This window comes from Ixodes scapularis, unplaced genomic scaffold (assembly GCF_016920785.2).
Source record: "Ixodes scapularis isolate PalLabHiFi unplaced genomic scaffold, ASM1692078v2 PGA_scaffold2__306_contigs__length_199485367, whole genome shotgun sequence".
Lineage (NCBI taxonomy): Eukaryota > Metazoa > Arthropoda > Arachnida > Ixodida > Ixodidae > Ixodes > Ixodes scapularis.
Window position 1 is genome coordinate 88,643,070 of NW_024609857.1, and position 12,603 is coordinate 88,655,672.

Genomic DNA, 12,603 nt, shown 5'->3' on the forward strand with positions numbered 1-12,603 from the left:
CATATATAATGTTTAGAAAATATTGAAATACGTATTAGTTCAAAGATGATTGGGGGGGGGGGGGGGGGGGAGCTGCCGAACTCACGCGCACCGTTGTTTCATTTGTTCCAAACAATTGAAACAATCCGTTCTAAATTATAATGCAATTAAATGCAAAGGCGCAAGCGAGCTGGACAAGAATGACGAAAATAATCCCTGGAGAAGGGGAACAAAGGGACAAAGGACAAACACAAATCTCCAAACACAGCTAGGTGACTGGTGAGCGAACTGTACATTAAAATGCAAGCTTCACCCTTGTTGGTGTTAGACTGGTGGCAGCTGATAAAACCCGTTTGCTCTACTGACGTCTAACCACTGGTTAGCTTAGTTGGTAGAGCGCTTCACATCTAATGGAGAGGTCCCGGGTTCGATACCCGGACCAGGCGGATTTTTTCGGTCGCTCACCAGTCACCTAGCTGTGTTTGGAGATTTGTGTGTGTCCTTTGTCCCTTTGTTCCCCTTCTCCAGGGATTATTTTCGCCGTTCTATATGTTGGATTTCGTGCATAATGCCACATGTTTTGCCGCTGCCTTCTGGCGTTTTTTTTTTTTTCTCTTTCTTTTTTACTTGCTGATCCTCCTCTGTTTCCTTATTGTTCGTTAAAAGTTTAAAAACCTCCGGAAACCCGAAGCCTCCACCGGCAGCTTCGTGGGAGCCGGTCCAAATGTCGTCCCTTTTTGTGAGTGGACAGGTGAACGACTGGCTTTCAATGAAGTCTCAGGATGCAAACTGTATATGATATAAGGATTTCAGCGGATGTACTAAGGTAGATAATATTTACACAAGAATATGCCGACTCCAGACTCCACGTAACCTGACATTCATGCAATTTCTGTGTGGAGTTACTTAATATCACTTCTACCCAGAAAAGCGATTATTCTTAGTGGGTCAAAACCAGGTTATTATGTTCAAAATCTGGTCAATGGCAGTTAATTCACGCGGAAATGAGTGAGATTCCTAGTGCCGCAGCCTTTTGTTTTTCAGAAATTTGGGCCGCACATACATTCCGGCTTTCCGTTTGTTTTCCCCGCAAAAATTGCTCGAATTTTGCCGAAACACGTGGTACTTAATTACCCGTACCAAACTGCGCAGGTGTGTCGTATGTTCTAAAGTAAATGTCAAAACAAAGAGGGAAAGCATAAATAAAACACACAAAATATATATGCGTAGAACAACGCTTACTAAAGCTATAAAATTGAGAAAAAGTTATAGAAAGTGAACGTTTATATCCCAGAAAATTTCGGTTTAAGTCTAACTCCCGTTCATTTAAAGGGGTACGCAACAAGGTGACGTGGCCCGCAAGCTCTCTACCTCTCGCGTCAAAGTCGGTCAGTAAGAAGCGCAATGCGTATCGCGCTCGTGACGTCAATGGCTCCTCCACGGCAAGGGGCACTGTAGTTGCAAGCGTTACCACTTGGTGGCGTCAGCGCGTTACAATCTGGTCTAGTAGAAATATCTGAGGAACTGTACGCCCTATGGCTTATACATAGCTTGCCCGTAACTCCATTCGCGGCAATGCCGGTATTTTATGTGCCACAAGCATTCGGTTCACCGTGTCAGTTTCGCACCTCAGTTCGAGAGAGCTAAGGTGCAAAACCCCTTATATACACCTGCAAGCAGTGTATATAAGGTATTCACTGGATGCCAAATATTTAAGCGCATTGGTTACAGCGGATCCCCGGGGGAAGGGGGGGGGGGGGGGGAGAGTGGTATGGTAGGCAGAGGTCAACCATACCTTTGCCACTCTCCCCCCTTTGTCTCCATTTGCCTCCGTGGTATGTCCAGAACGTGGTTGACATTTAGACAATGTAATAGGTGCTAAACTTTTTTCCACCTGAAGTCCAGACGCTGGCGACGCTACACTCTAAGAAAAAAAAGTCTGTGCGTCTACTTTCACCCCTAACACTCGGAGACCCAATCAGCGCAACTTACGGAGGCAGCTCAGCGAATGACGATGCCGAAACATCTGTTTAGACAAAAAAAAACGCGTCTGAGTTGGGACATCAAGCAATGCAAGCGTGACGTTTTGCATTGCTTAATGTCACAACTCAGACTGCGTTTTTCGGTCTAAACATATGTTTCGGCATCGTCATTCGCTGAGCTGCCTCCGCAAGTTGCGCTGATTGGCTCTGCAGATGTTGTGCGTGAAAGTAGACGTACAGACTTTTTTTAGAGTGTAGGAGCTGATGGGACCAATCAGACAGCATCAAAAGCGCACCGTCATTGTGCAGGTCATGTTTCTGTGTTCTGCGGCTGTAACAGACGGGCCTATGAGACTACACCCACGATTGCCTCTATTTTCCTTTTCCAACCATTTGCCACTCCAGCAAAACACTCACCACCAAGCGGGAAAACTGGGAACCTTTTGCGGCTTTCGCGGACACGTGTTGTTGGCGAGGTAGCGAACAATGTAATTTGACGAAGGTCCGAATACTTCTTAAGTTCGCCTGAGTGTTCGTTAGTGTAATGAAGCCTCAGTAGATTGTTTCATTCCATCACGTACTTGAAAGCCCGTTTACTCCACAACGCACGGTAGCCTGCTTTCGAGTTCTTGGATGGGGAGGAATCACGGAAAAACATTTTGATTTCTTGTCTGCCTCGAATCAGATTCAAAGTGACGACCAATTGGTAACTGATAAGTTGTTTCTTTACAAGGATGTCGAGCAGTGGACTGAGAACGACAGACGAGGTGTTTCACATGAAGGAACACCAATGTTGCGGTCAAGTGAATCGAAGGTTCGATAGCTGCTTGACTTGAGTTTTCATGTGTTCGATTAGCTTCAAGATTGAGCCAGCCACGCCGGTCGGTGCGTTGGCTATTCATCTTGGCTGCTTTTCGCCAAAAACGCTCTGGCACACACCTAAGGAGTTGGGCTGATTTCGCAATTACTTGATTCCGGAAAACCTGCTCGCTGCGTACGATTAATAAGGGAAATTGTCTGCCTACAAAAAGTGGGGATGGGTCTCGCAAAGTTGGAAGCTGTCACGACATTATGACCTATCGCGGCACCTCTAATATTTATATTATACCCCCGTTGAAGCATCAGCACTTCAGGTCCACATCGCTCAGGTTCTCCGGCAACAAAAAGTACTCAATTTCTCCGTTCAGGATTCAAAGTCAAGTTCAATGCAGAGAGGGTCTGCGTGAATCTCCGATGAAGACTCTCTTCACTTTGTCGGCATTCGTCTCCGTGCTGCCGGCTAGAATTATTTGGCCGAGTTTAAGTAGTATCTCTCTGTCTGTCAAATATACTGTTATTCAGCAGTTAACCTAATAGCTAGTCAACTAAGCTCCCATTTCAACCCGAAGAATATACTGAGATCGCTTTAGTGGGACATAGTACAATACATAACCCGCATATTCGTCAAAATTACTTCTTAGTTGCTATTAAAGCCTCAATTGAAATACAAGTATCAGCTGCTTAGTTGGGCACCAGCGCGTTAACATGCTCCTTGGATTAAGAAGCGCTTGCCTAATTTTCGTAATTTTCCTACAGCCTGTGTTGTTGACTGAGAGACGACTGGAGCTGTTTCTTAAACGCGGATAAGCACAAAAGCTCGAGTTCGCGTGCAGATAAGTCGTATATTCGAGGCATGCGAGTTAGCTGAAAATTTCTCTCGGCGGAACAATTCAGTCGTCAGCGCCGCTTTCGCTAGGTGATCAAAACTGGTTAGAGTCTGTTGCCGTCTCTCCGCAGCCCATAGTTTCGGTTTTGAACGAAATCTCCGAAACAAAAGTTTGACATGAAAAGAACAAAAAGTCCCAAGAAAACTAAACTGTGCCCTGCAAGTTTATGTGCACCGGGTACACTTCACCGTCGCAGTTCAATTACCATTAAAATAAGGCATTAAATAAAAGAAAATCTGTTAAATTGAATGCGCCACCCGTTCAGGCGGCCCAGCCGAACCGATGCGACCTGTTCCCAGCCGCCATGTTTGTTTGGTGGTGGCGCCCCCATAGGTCGCTGAAGTCGGGAATAGCACTAACAGCAACAAATGTTTTCTGTGCGTGTTCTATAATCGCTGAACCAATCATAAACAGGCCGAGTGACTCGCGCTTTTGACGCTGCTTGATTGGTCCAATTAGCTTGTAGCGTCGGCTGCGTCTGAACTGATGCTGAAACGAAGTACACAATTTTGTTGCAGTATCCTAAGGAAAGGTTCCAGCAAGTAGGACTTGTACAATTTGCGGAAAGCTTGTCTGGTTTTCTCGTCGTCCGCAACATACAGGAGCGCGGCGTCCAGCTACTCCAGCTCAGGCAGGGCACTGCTCAAGGACATGAAGTTGCCGGCTGGGGGATATTACATAGTAGGGGCAAAGTCCCGCAGCTCCACTGCCTCTAATCTGTCTGGACAAAGAGTCAGTGGCATCTCTGCCGGTGTTTAGTGCTTTTTCCGTCGCTCTTCTGGCTTCGACGGCCGTCACTCGGAGGCGCTCAAGGCGTCGATTGGAAACGCTTTTTTTGGTATTATCCTAAGAGCGAAAATATGCCGGTGACATGATTAGGAAGCATCAAAGTTTAAGACCTGAGACGACAAAAAATGAAATAACGAAAAGACGACAGAAGATCTCAATTTTGTGTCGTCTTGTCTGTTATTTTATTTCTCCTTGTCTCAGGGTGTATAATATGACGTTTCATGATCCGTCGTTGAAGACGGTCTGCCGCAGCTATCTATCCTTTCAAAGCACCGAAATTCCACATGGTTCAGCCGCGAGTCGTGTCGCTCAATGGCAATGCTGGAACTAACGCGTTATAAGTAACGACGTTACTGGTAACGCGTTAGTTTCTTCAGTAACATACTAACATACTCGTTAGAATCCCAAATGAGTAACGAGTAACGTCATTATTATTGTACAGAATCTGCTATCAGTTTACGTTACCCGTTACTCGTCACTTTTGATTAAAAATGGCCGCATGCTAGTTTGAAAGCAAAATAATTTTTATGCTGCGCACTGCAAAAAGTGGCAAAGAAACCCCAACAAAGCTATGTATAAACGGCGTCCTTTCAAACTCCCTCAGAAGACAGTTTCAACGTACCCACGACCGGGCCCAAAAGACGCGAGATTATCGCTTTGCGAAATTCCTAAGCGTCCTGGGTGCAGTCTTTGTATCGGAGCTACCAAGACCACCGTCGCCGTGCCCTGAAGGAGCAGCCGTTTCGCTGGAAAGAGACATCCGCTCAGAAGGCAACAGTCTGCCACCGATCGAAGGATTCTGCCTAATCGTCCCTAGCTACTTCAGCTGGTCAAATTCTTCTCTTCAAAATAAATACATTATCGTTCTTTCAACAACAGGAAGGATAAACTCTAAATTTGGAAGCATTGACGTTCCCACGGTGGGAACGTCAATGCTTCCAAAACAAGTGGCAAGGTTACCGCACGTCAATGCTTTGAACCAAAACAAGTGGCAAGGTTACCGCAGGGTTGAAAAACGTCCGTTACCAGAAAGACGTCACGATATTTTAGAATCCCTGCCGCCATGATAAAAAGGTGCGGCCTCTCGCTGGACGACTCCCGTTCAGAAGGTCGCCTCCCACTAAATCCCCTGGGCATCCTTTCTCCCATAGCGCCTCAAAAGTTAGAAAAAACACTGCGTAACCACCACGGACGGCACTTGTATCGGAGTTAGCCCTAAATTCCCTGGCATTCAAGAACCGAATTATCTATTGCTGGACGCTGCGTCCGCCTTATCCTCAAAGCAGCTCCTGGTTGTGTGTGAAGGCTACTGTACCAAATTTTCTAGAGAGACACATTCGTACCAGTAACAGTGACGGCCTTCGCCTTTTTCGCCCTTACTTTGCTGCTGCCGGCGTGAAAAAAAAAAAAGTTTTTAGAAGTGAAAGGTAATTAGGGTAAAGAGCTTATAAGCGCTCGCCACCATTTTTAATTATATATACACGCAAAGATACTACGAGTAAGCATGTGATTATAACCAAAGTATTGCCGGCGTTATACTTCGTTTATAATCACCATTAATTTTTTTTGGTTATAATTATTGGTTATAATAAGCGATCGGTGTCCTCTTTTTGTTGCTTGTGTAGCCTAAACTGGAACGTGCCTAAAACCGGTGTGTCTATGAGGTTTGTTGATTGTGAGCAGTCCCTGTACTGTACAGTGGCCTCTGTCATCCAACGCCTGCCTCTAACCAAAAAGGCGGTTTTGGAACGCGTGCTATAAAAGCCCCTTCGACTGCCGCCTCGCACTCACGCTTCGTGCAAGATGGCAATGGCCACCGAAACTCCGTTATTATGGCCCGGGCTAAGCGCTATGTTTGAACTGAGGGAAACGAAGTCAGACAATTTGTTGTTTAAATGTCTGCTTTGTATGCCGAAATTCAAGCTGCTGAACACATCCAGGGCGTCGAACTCTAATTTGAAAAAGCACATTTACCGCTCATTGACACTGGAAGCGGATCCGCGTTCGCAAAGCGGTTGCGAACGCGGTTGTATAAAGATTCAGTACAATCGCACGCGCACTTGATGTTATCGAGTGCGCGTGCAATTGCACTGGATCGTTATACAACCGCGTTCGCAACCGCCTTGCGAACGCGGATCCGCTTCCAGTGTGAATAAGCGGTAAGGTGAGTTCGTCTTCAATTTTACTTTTGTTCCATGAAACTGTCGTCGTTAAGCTTTCTTAGCCCAGAGAGCACACCTTTTTTTCGAGATAATTTTGTTAGTCACAGTTTTTCAGGTACATCTCACAGTCCTCATTAATGCAAGCTAGCGATAAATTTTCGAAAACGGCTTAGATTAGTTTACTTGTATATTTCAGAAGAAGGGCAAATCAATCATGGCAGTTATATATAAACACGCGTATTTGATATTTGTATAAGTTTGCGATTTATTTAGAACATTTTTGATACTAATTCGTGATGATGTTTATTTAGTTAATATTTCGTTGTTCCAAACCACTGATAACTAGAAATTAACAGCGGTGTTTTGCATCAGTCTTCATTTTTTTCTTTTCCGCCAGTCCCTCCATTCGCACAGGGTATCAGAGTTCGCGGTAACTTCAAAGAAACGCAAGACCGCGTCTGCAGCCCACTTTCCCGACACGCCCTTGCTGAACCAGAGAAAGATCGACCGTATGCAGCAAGATCCCGTTTCTCAAGAAGTGTTCGACAATCTTGTGGAGACTTTTGTGGTTGAGTCTGTACAGTCATATACTAACAGTTGTCATACACTAGCAGCGAAACACAAAGTAACGACAAACTAACGTAAAAGTATCCGATAGTCATGACAAGTAACGACGCCGGTATTTCGTTACATTTGCAAAATAGTAACGGAGCTCTGTAACGCGTTAGCTTGTTTTCAAGCTAACCGGTAACGCTACCTCGTTACTTACTTACAGTAACGGGCACAACACTGCTCAATGGCCACCGGGCCACGGCGTCGACTGGCTAGCGGAGGGGCCTGGGCTGTGTCTCTCCATCGTTCCAGAGCCGACGTGAGGAACGGCGAACTGCAGTGGGGATCCCAGGGCTTCCTCGGTTCTGAATCAGTGCCTGTCATTAAAAAAAAAAGATGTATTTCCTGGTTCAATGTCTCTCGAGAACCTGTATAGGGCAACAATGATGGTTGCGAAGAAGCAAGAGACTCGATCGCTCGTAGTCATGACGAGGAATATCAGAAAACTCCTTCCGGTATGGCTTCGCCAAAGGGATAATAATCTTCAAGTGTATTTCGACTGTACTCAGCAGCACACGTTTAGCCTCAGCTAAAAAACACACATTGCAGCTTCTCTTATGAAAAAAAAAAATCAAGCAAACCCATCAACGGAAAACGTGTTCTTGTGTTGTTCTTTTTTTTTGTCGCTATTTTGCCAGTCAATAACGCGATCGATTCATCGATTACTTAATCGAGTAAAGGCCACCGATTAATCGGGCTAATTTTCTTAGTCGGTGCCCAGCACTGCTTTTAAACTTTAACTAGTGCATGCGACCACATTAAAGAAAAAATATTAGATTTGAGGAAGAACAATATTTCTAAAGCATTCCAGTGCGCAAGGCAGCCCATTGGCGATACTTTTTAAGTCAGAGCATGAATAGAGCTCTTCTTTGCTCAGCATTTAAGTATTAAAATTAAGCAAATCTTTGTTCAGGTTTCAATTGTCATAAATAAAACGCAAAGTCGCAACGTGCATCTGGAAAGTTGTTTTTGTATATAGTGCACATCTATTTTATATGCAATAATATAAAAGAATGTGTGGAATTCGTGCGTATGATGTTTTATTGATAGAATGCGGTATCTGAGAGTTTGAGAATAAAGCCCTCACCCCCCGCCCTTTTTTTTTTTTGCGTTTCTGGTCAAAATATTTAACGAGTCAAAAGGTCCAATACTGGATATTTTGATTCGTTCGAACTTTTGGCTCGCTAGACACGAGTCAAGAGATCCAATATGGGTCAAGAGGTTCAACGAGCCAAGAGATCCAACGAGTCAAAAGATCCACGGCAAGTCCAGAGGTCCAACGAGTCCAAAGGTCCAACGAATCAAAAGGTCCACCCTTACAAAAAAATGTGAGCCAGTCTGTAGACATCTTAACGATTTTTTAACATACCTGTCCACTTCCTATCTTATCGCAATTTTTCTAGAAGGTTTCTACAGATTTCCTGTCAACAGGAGTCTACAGAGCACAGTCGAAAGAAATCCTATCAACAGTCTGTCGCCAACGGTCGTTAGACTTTGCGTCGCCATATTCCTTGATTTTCTACAGACTTGACTTGATAGACTATACACACTAAAAACATGACAAAATCGTTGATATGAGTGATAAGCAGGTTTCGTGCGTAGTCGCTTTTACAACAGGCTTGAAGTGAACTACATAGTCACAGGATTTCATTGTCACAAGATCCGGCCCTGATAAACATTTAAAAAGAATCACATAGAGCATATATAGATCAATAACACAGGTTTCCAATCAAGCATGCTGTAGGTTGCAGCTTTGACCACTGCGTGTCGTATTATTGGTATTTAATGTTTCTGTGCTTATTTGTCATTGTCGACGCAGGTGTCAACATAAAGCCGCCGCTTACGCCGCCAACCGAAGTGACTTCTACTCTCAGTTTTACGAGAGTCTATCGCGCTATAAGGTCGTCTATTGGACTCGAATGAAGTCTCGAGAGGGCTGCTTCGACTGCCAGTGCACATGTCATCAGTGTAGGTAGAGCAACGACGTAGCAATCGCGACGCGAGAGCATACTGCGCCACCATGTGGCCGGCCGCGCTCGCTCTGCGCAAATGTGAGCGTGGGACTCTCGAGCCCCGTTAGCTTACTGATGTTGGAAGACGGTACTTTGTCGTCGCGAATCCCTTGCCCTTCGAACGGTCGCGAAGCAGTTGCGCCCGGCGTACCCTACGCAGCATCTTTACGAAATTGTGAGCGCAGCATCGCAACCTTCTGTCAGCGAGCTTCGGCTATTCATCGTGTGCTGAAAGTCAGACGATGTGCTGTCCCTGGGGTCTTTTATGTGTAACTCTTGAGTAAAAAAAAAAAAAAAATGAAGTTTAAAAACGCGAACCTAACAGTGTACAAATAATTTTAAATTTATTGATAATATATATATATATATATATATATATATATATATATTTATCTATTAATTTAGTCGCGCTTAGTTCTTCATTCTAAATTATAATGTGAGTTATACGTCGTAAAATAAAGTGTCAACAAACTTGCCCCGTTTAGAATCACTCGGGCTAGACAGCTTCTTTAGAAATTCAAAAACTGGCCTTCAAAGAGCTGTCCTGTTCAATCGGTATTGACAGCAGGGTAGACGCTATGCGTGTTTTAGGCTAATCGTGTCTCCGGTTAGGGTCACATGACTACAGTCTCGAAGCTGGTGATAAGGCAGAGCACGGAACCTGACTAAAAGCCCAAGGCCACGCATAACACCCACTGCATTATCAACCTTGGGTACAAGTGACAAATCCTCCCGTTGTGTTCATTGTTGAGATGGCCGTGAAGATTAGCCTTTGTAAGCGCACCCCCCGTTCTCTGCTGCTTCCTTTTGAGACGTTTGACCTGCGTTTGAGACGTTCTCTTCTTCACTTGTCTCTGTCCCTTCTACTTTTAAGTTTCTGTTTCTACCCCAGTCTCGGGTTAAGTTCCATCATGGTTCCTTTCTACTTTCTTTTTCTCTCTCTCTCTAAGCTGAAGGAATAGTAGACGGCGCGTATTCGCCGGACCAATGAATCGTATACTTTTTATCGCTTGAATCCTCTCTCTGTGCGCGGGTAACGGCAGAAGCGTGATCACGTGGTTTGACGGATGACGCATTAGCCGTTGACAAACCCGGAACGCCTGCGAAGGCCGGACCTAGCTTCGCGGGTGATGCGGCCTGCGGGCCTGCTGTGGATTTCGCTTCTCTGGTAAATGTGGTAAATCTAGTTCTAGAGTTTCGATCACCAGCAGCGCATTTCGTCTTAGTGCCAAGTGCGATCTTCAACATGCGGATTGCCAAGCCCATGGATATTCTTTCGGCAGCGCCTACACACCGGTTATCTTCCTTTGTTGTGGGCATACATGTGCAAACTAGCTTCGACGGTTCGACGGACCGAAGACACGACCGACCGCCTTCTCTTCCGTGTGAGTGACAAGGAGAGGCCCTCCTGACCATTTGGGATAGGTATTCTTGCTACGCAATGTACGTTTTGTCACTCTCCGATGAGTTTGAACCGGGTCGAACTCTGTGCCAAGAATTTCCGACGAGTTCCACGTGTAATCCACAGCGATCGGCCCGAAAGGCACCGTACCGCGCTATTTGTAAGTTCTTTTTGCGCCCTCAAGTCACAAATTAAAAAGTTAATTAAAACATTTTATTTAATTTGCTAATTACCTAATTTCACGTATTTTCTAGAGGCCGCCATGTCCATTAATACTTTCCCAGGGCTCAAATTACTCTATCTCAAGTTCCCTTTTTAAATATTTGGTGCAAATAAAAAAAAAATACACCCTGTATACGTCCCTAGTGTAAAATAGACTCGCAAATTGAAGACACCTAACTTTTCCTTACCATGCAAAGTCTGGGCTTCTATGAAAGCTCCAGGCAGAAACTGGTAGCTTGGCGTTGATCGAAGAGTTTGACCGGGCCAGCTGTATTGGTGGCGCAAGCTTACAAAGGTTACAGCCTCTATCGTCCATCGTTCATAATCTCCCACCCGTTTTGCTTCCAACCTATCCTGCGCGTTTTTCCTAATTATCGAGCAAGTGAGCCTGTGAATGGGGCATGTGCTCCCCAGTTGAGTAGTGGGGAGCTGCACAACTGGAGATTTTAATAGATGCTAACTTGTCATCTCTCTCTCTCTTTTCTATTTTTTCAGGCCACATCTGTGCACTTTTCAAGGTCGATGCAGCAAAGATCAAGCACAGCTTATCAAGCATGCTAAGCAAGCTGGACAACTACAACAAAACACTGCTCAACAACTGAGAATAAAAAAAAAACGAAAAAGAAGAACATTTTGTCTGATCTTTGAGTGTATAATGAAGCAAGTGCTCTGCATGGCAGCATATGCATCGGTACACTTGAGAACTGATAACTAGCATCTGTAGATAATGGATAGAGTTGAGGGGATTTCTCTGTAGAAAGTGGGCAGAAAATGGATAGAAACTGCTATATTCTCCATAGTGAGATGATAGAAACTGTGGCCACTTGTCTACAGCAATTCGTTAGAAACTCTATAATTGGCACTAGAAATGGTACACGAGTGTTGCTAGAATGTCTGCATGTTTGCTGTACAGAGTCGCCATATTATCTGTACACTGAAGTCTACACAAAACCTGTAGGAAGCAGCGGCCGATAATCTGTAAACAATGGTTAAAAAAGTGGATACATTCTCCCTAGGAAATCTATGCTCTCTAGCCACAATTATGTCTAGAAATTCTGTAGAAATTGGTTATATTTTTTTGTAAGGGCAATAATGGATCTTTTGATCCGTTGGATCTCTTGACTCGGCAGACACGAGTCAAGAGAGATTGTAAGTCAACAGCTCCAACTACTCGAGAACTGCGGCTTCATATTGAAAAGGGGTCACGAAAAGCCCCTCACCACTCCTCCCCTGGTCGCAGGGAGGCGTTGTACAATAAAGATCAGAAAACAATTTCTGTCTAGGTGCCTTTGGTACCATTTTTGGATATTAAGCTAACATAGACTACGCTAAAAATATTCTCAACAGGGAAATACGCTCAAGGGATTTACAGTATTTACTTCCTACCGGCTTCCAAATGTGGAATTGTTGACGCACTTTATAACATCACTGAGAAGGCCCTGCGGCATTGTTTTCGGCATTGTTTTGATTGGCTCATATGCGAGTGTTTGTGGTTCTACTATGGGAACATGGAAGAACAAGCTTCAAAATATGGGAAAATCACACGCACACAAAACACATATTTTGGCTGTTTTTCCAGAGATGACTCACGCGTGATCATATGTTATAACTTTCAGCTGTTTGCAAAGGGAACAACAGAGTGTAGGTGCGCTTCACCGAACAGTATATAAAACAGCGAAAGAGCTGTGATGCGCAGTTACCCCTTTTCCAGTACCATAGTCACCAACTACATAAAAA

The 12,603-nt window shown here is 44.6% G+C and overlaps 1 non-coding gene across 1 annotated transcript; it reads left to right on the forward strand.

Moving 5' to 3' along the window:
* Nucleotides 1-350: 350 nt before the first annotated feature.
* Trnar-ucu lies at nt 351-425 on the forward strand. The gene has a single exon. It is a non-coding gene; the product is annotated as a tRNA-Arg (tRNA).
* Nucleotides 426-12,603: the final 12,178 nt, after the last annotated feature.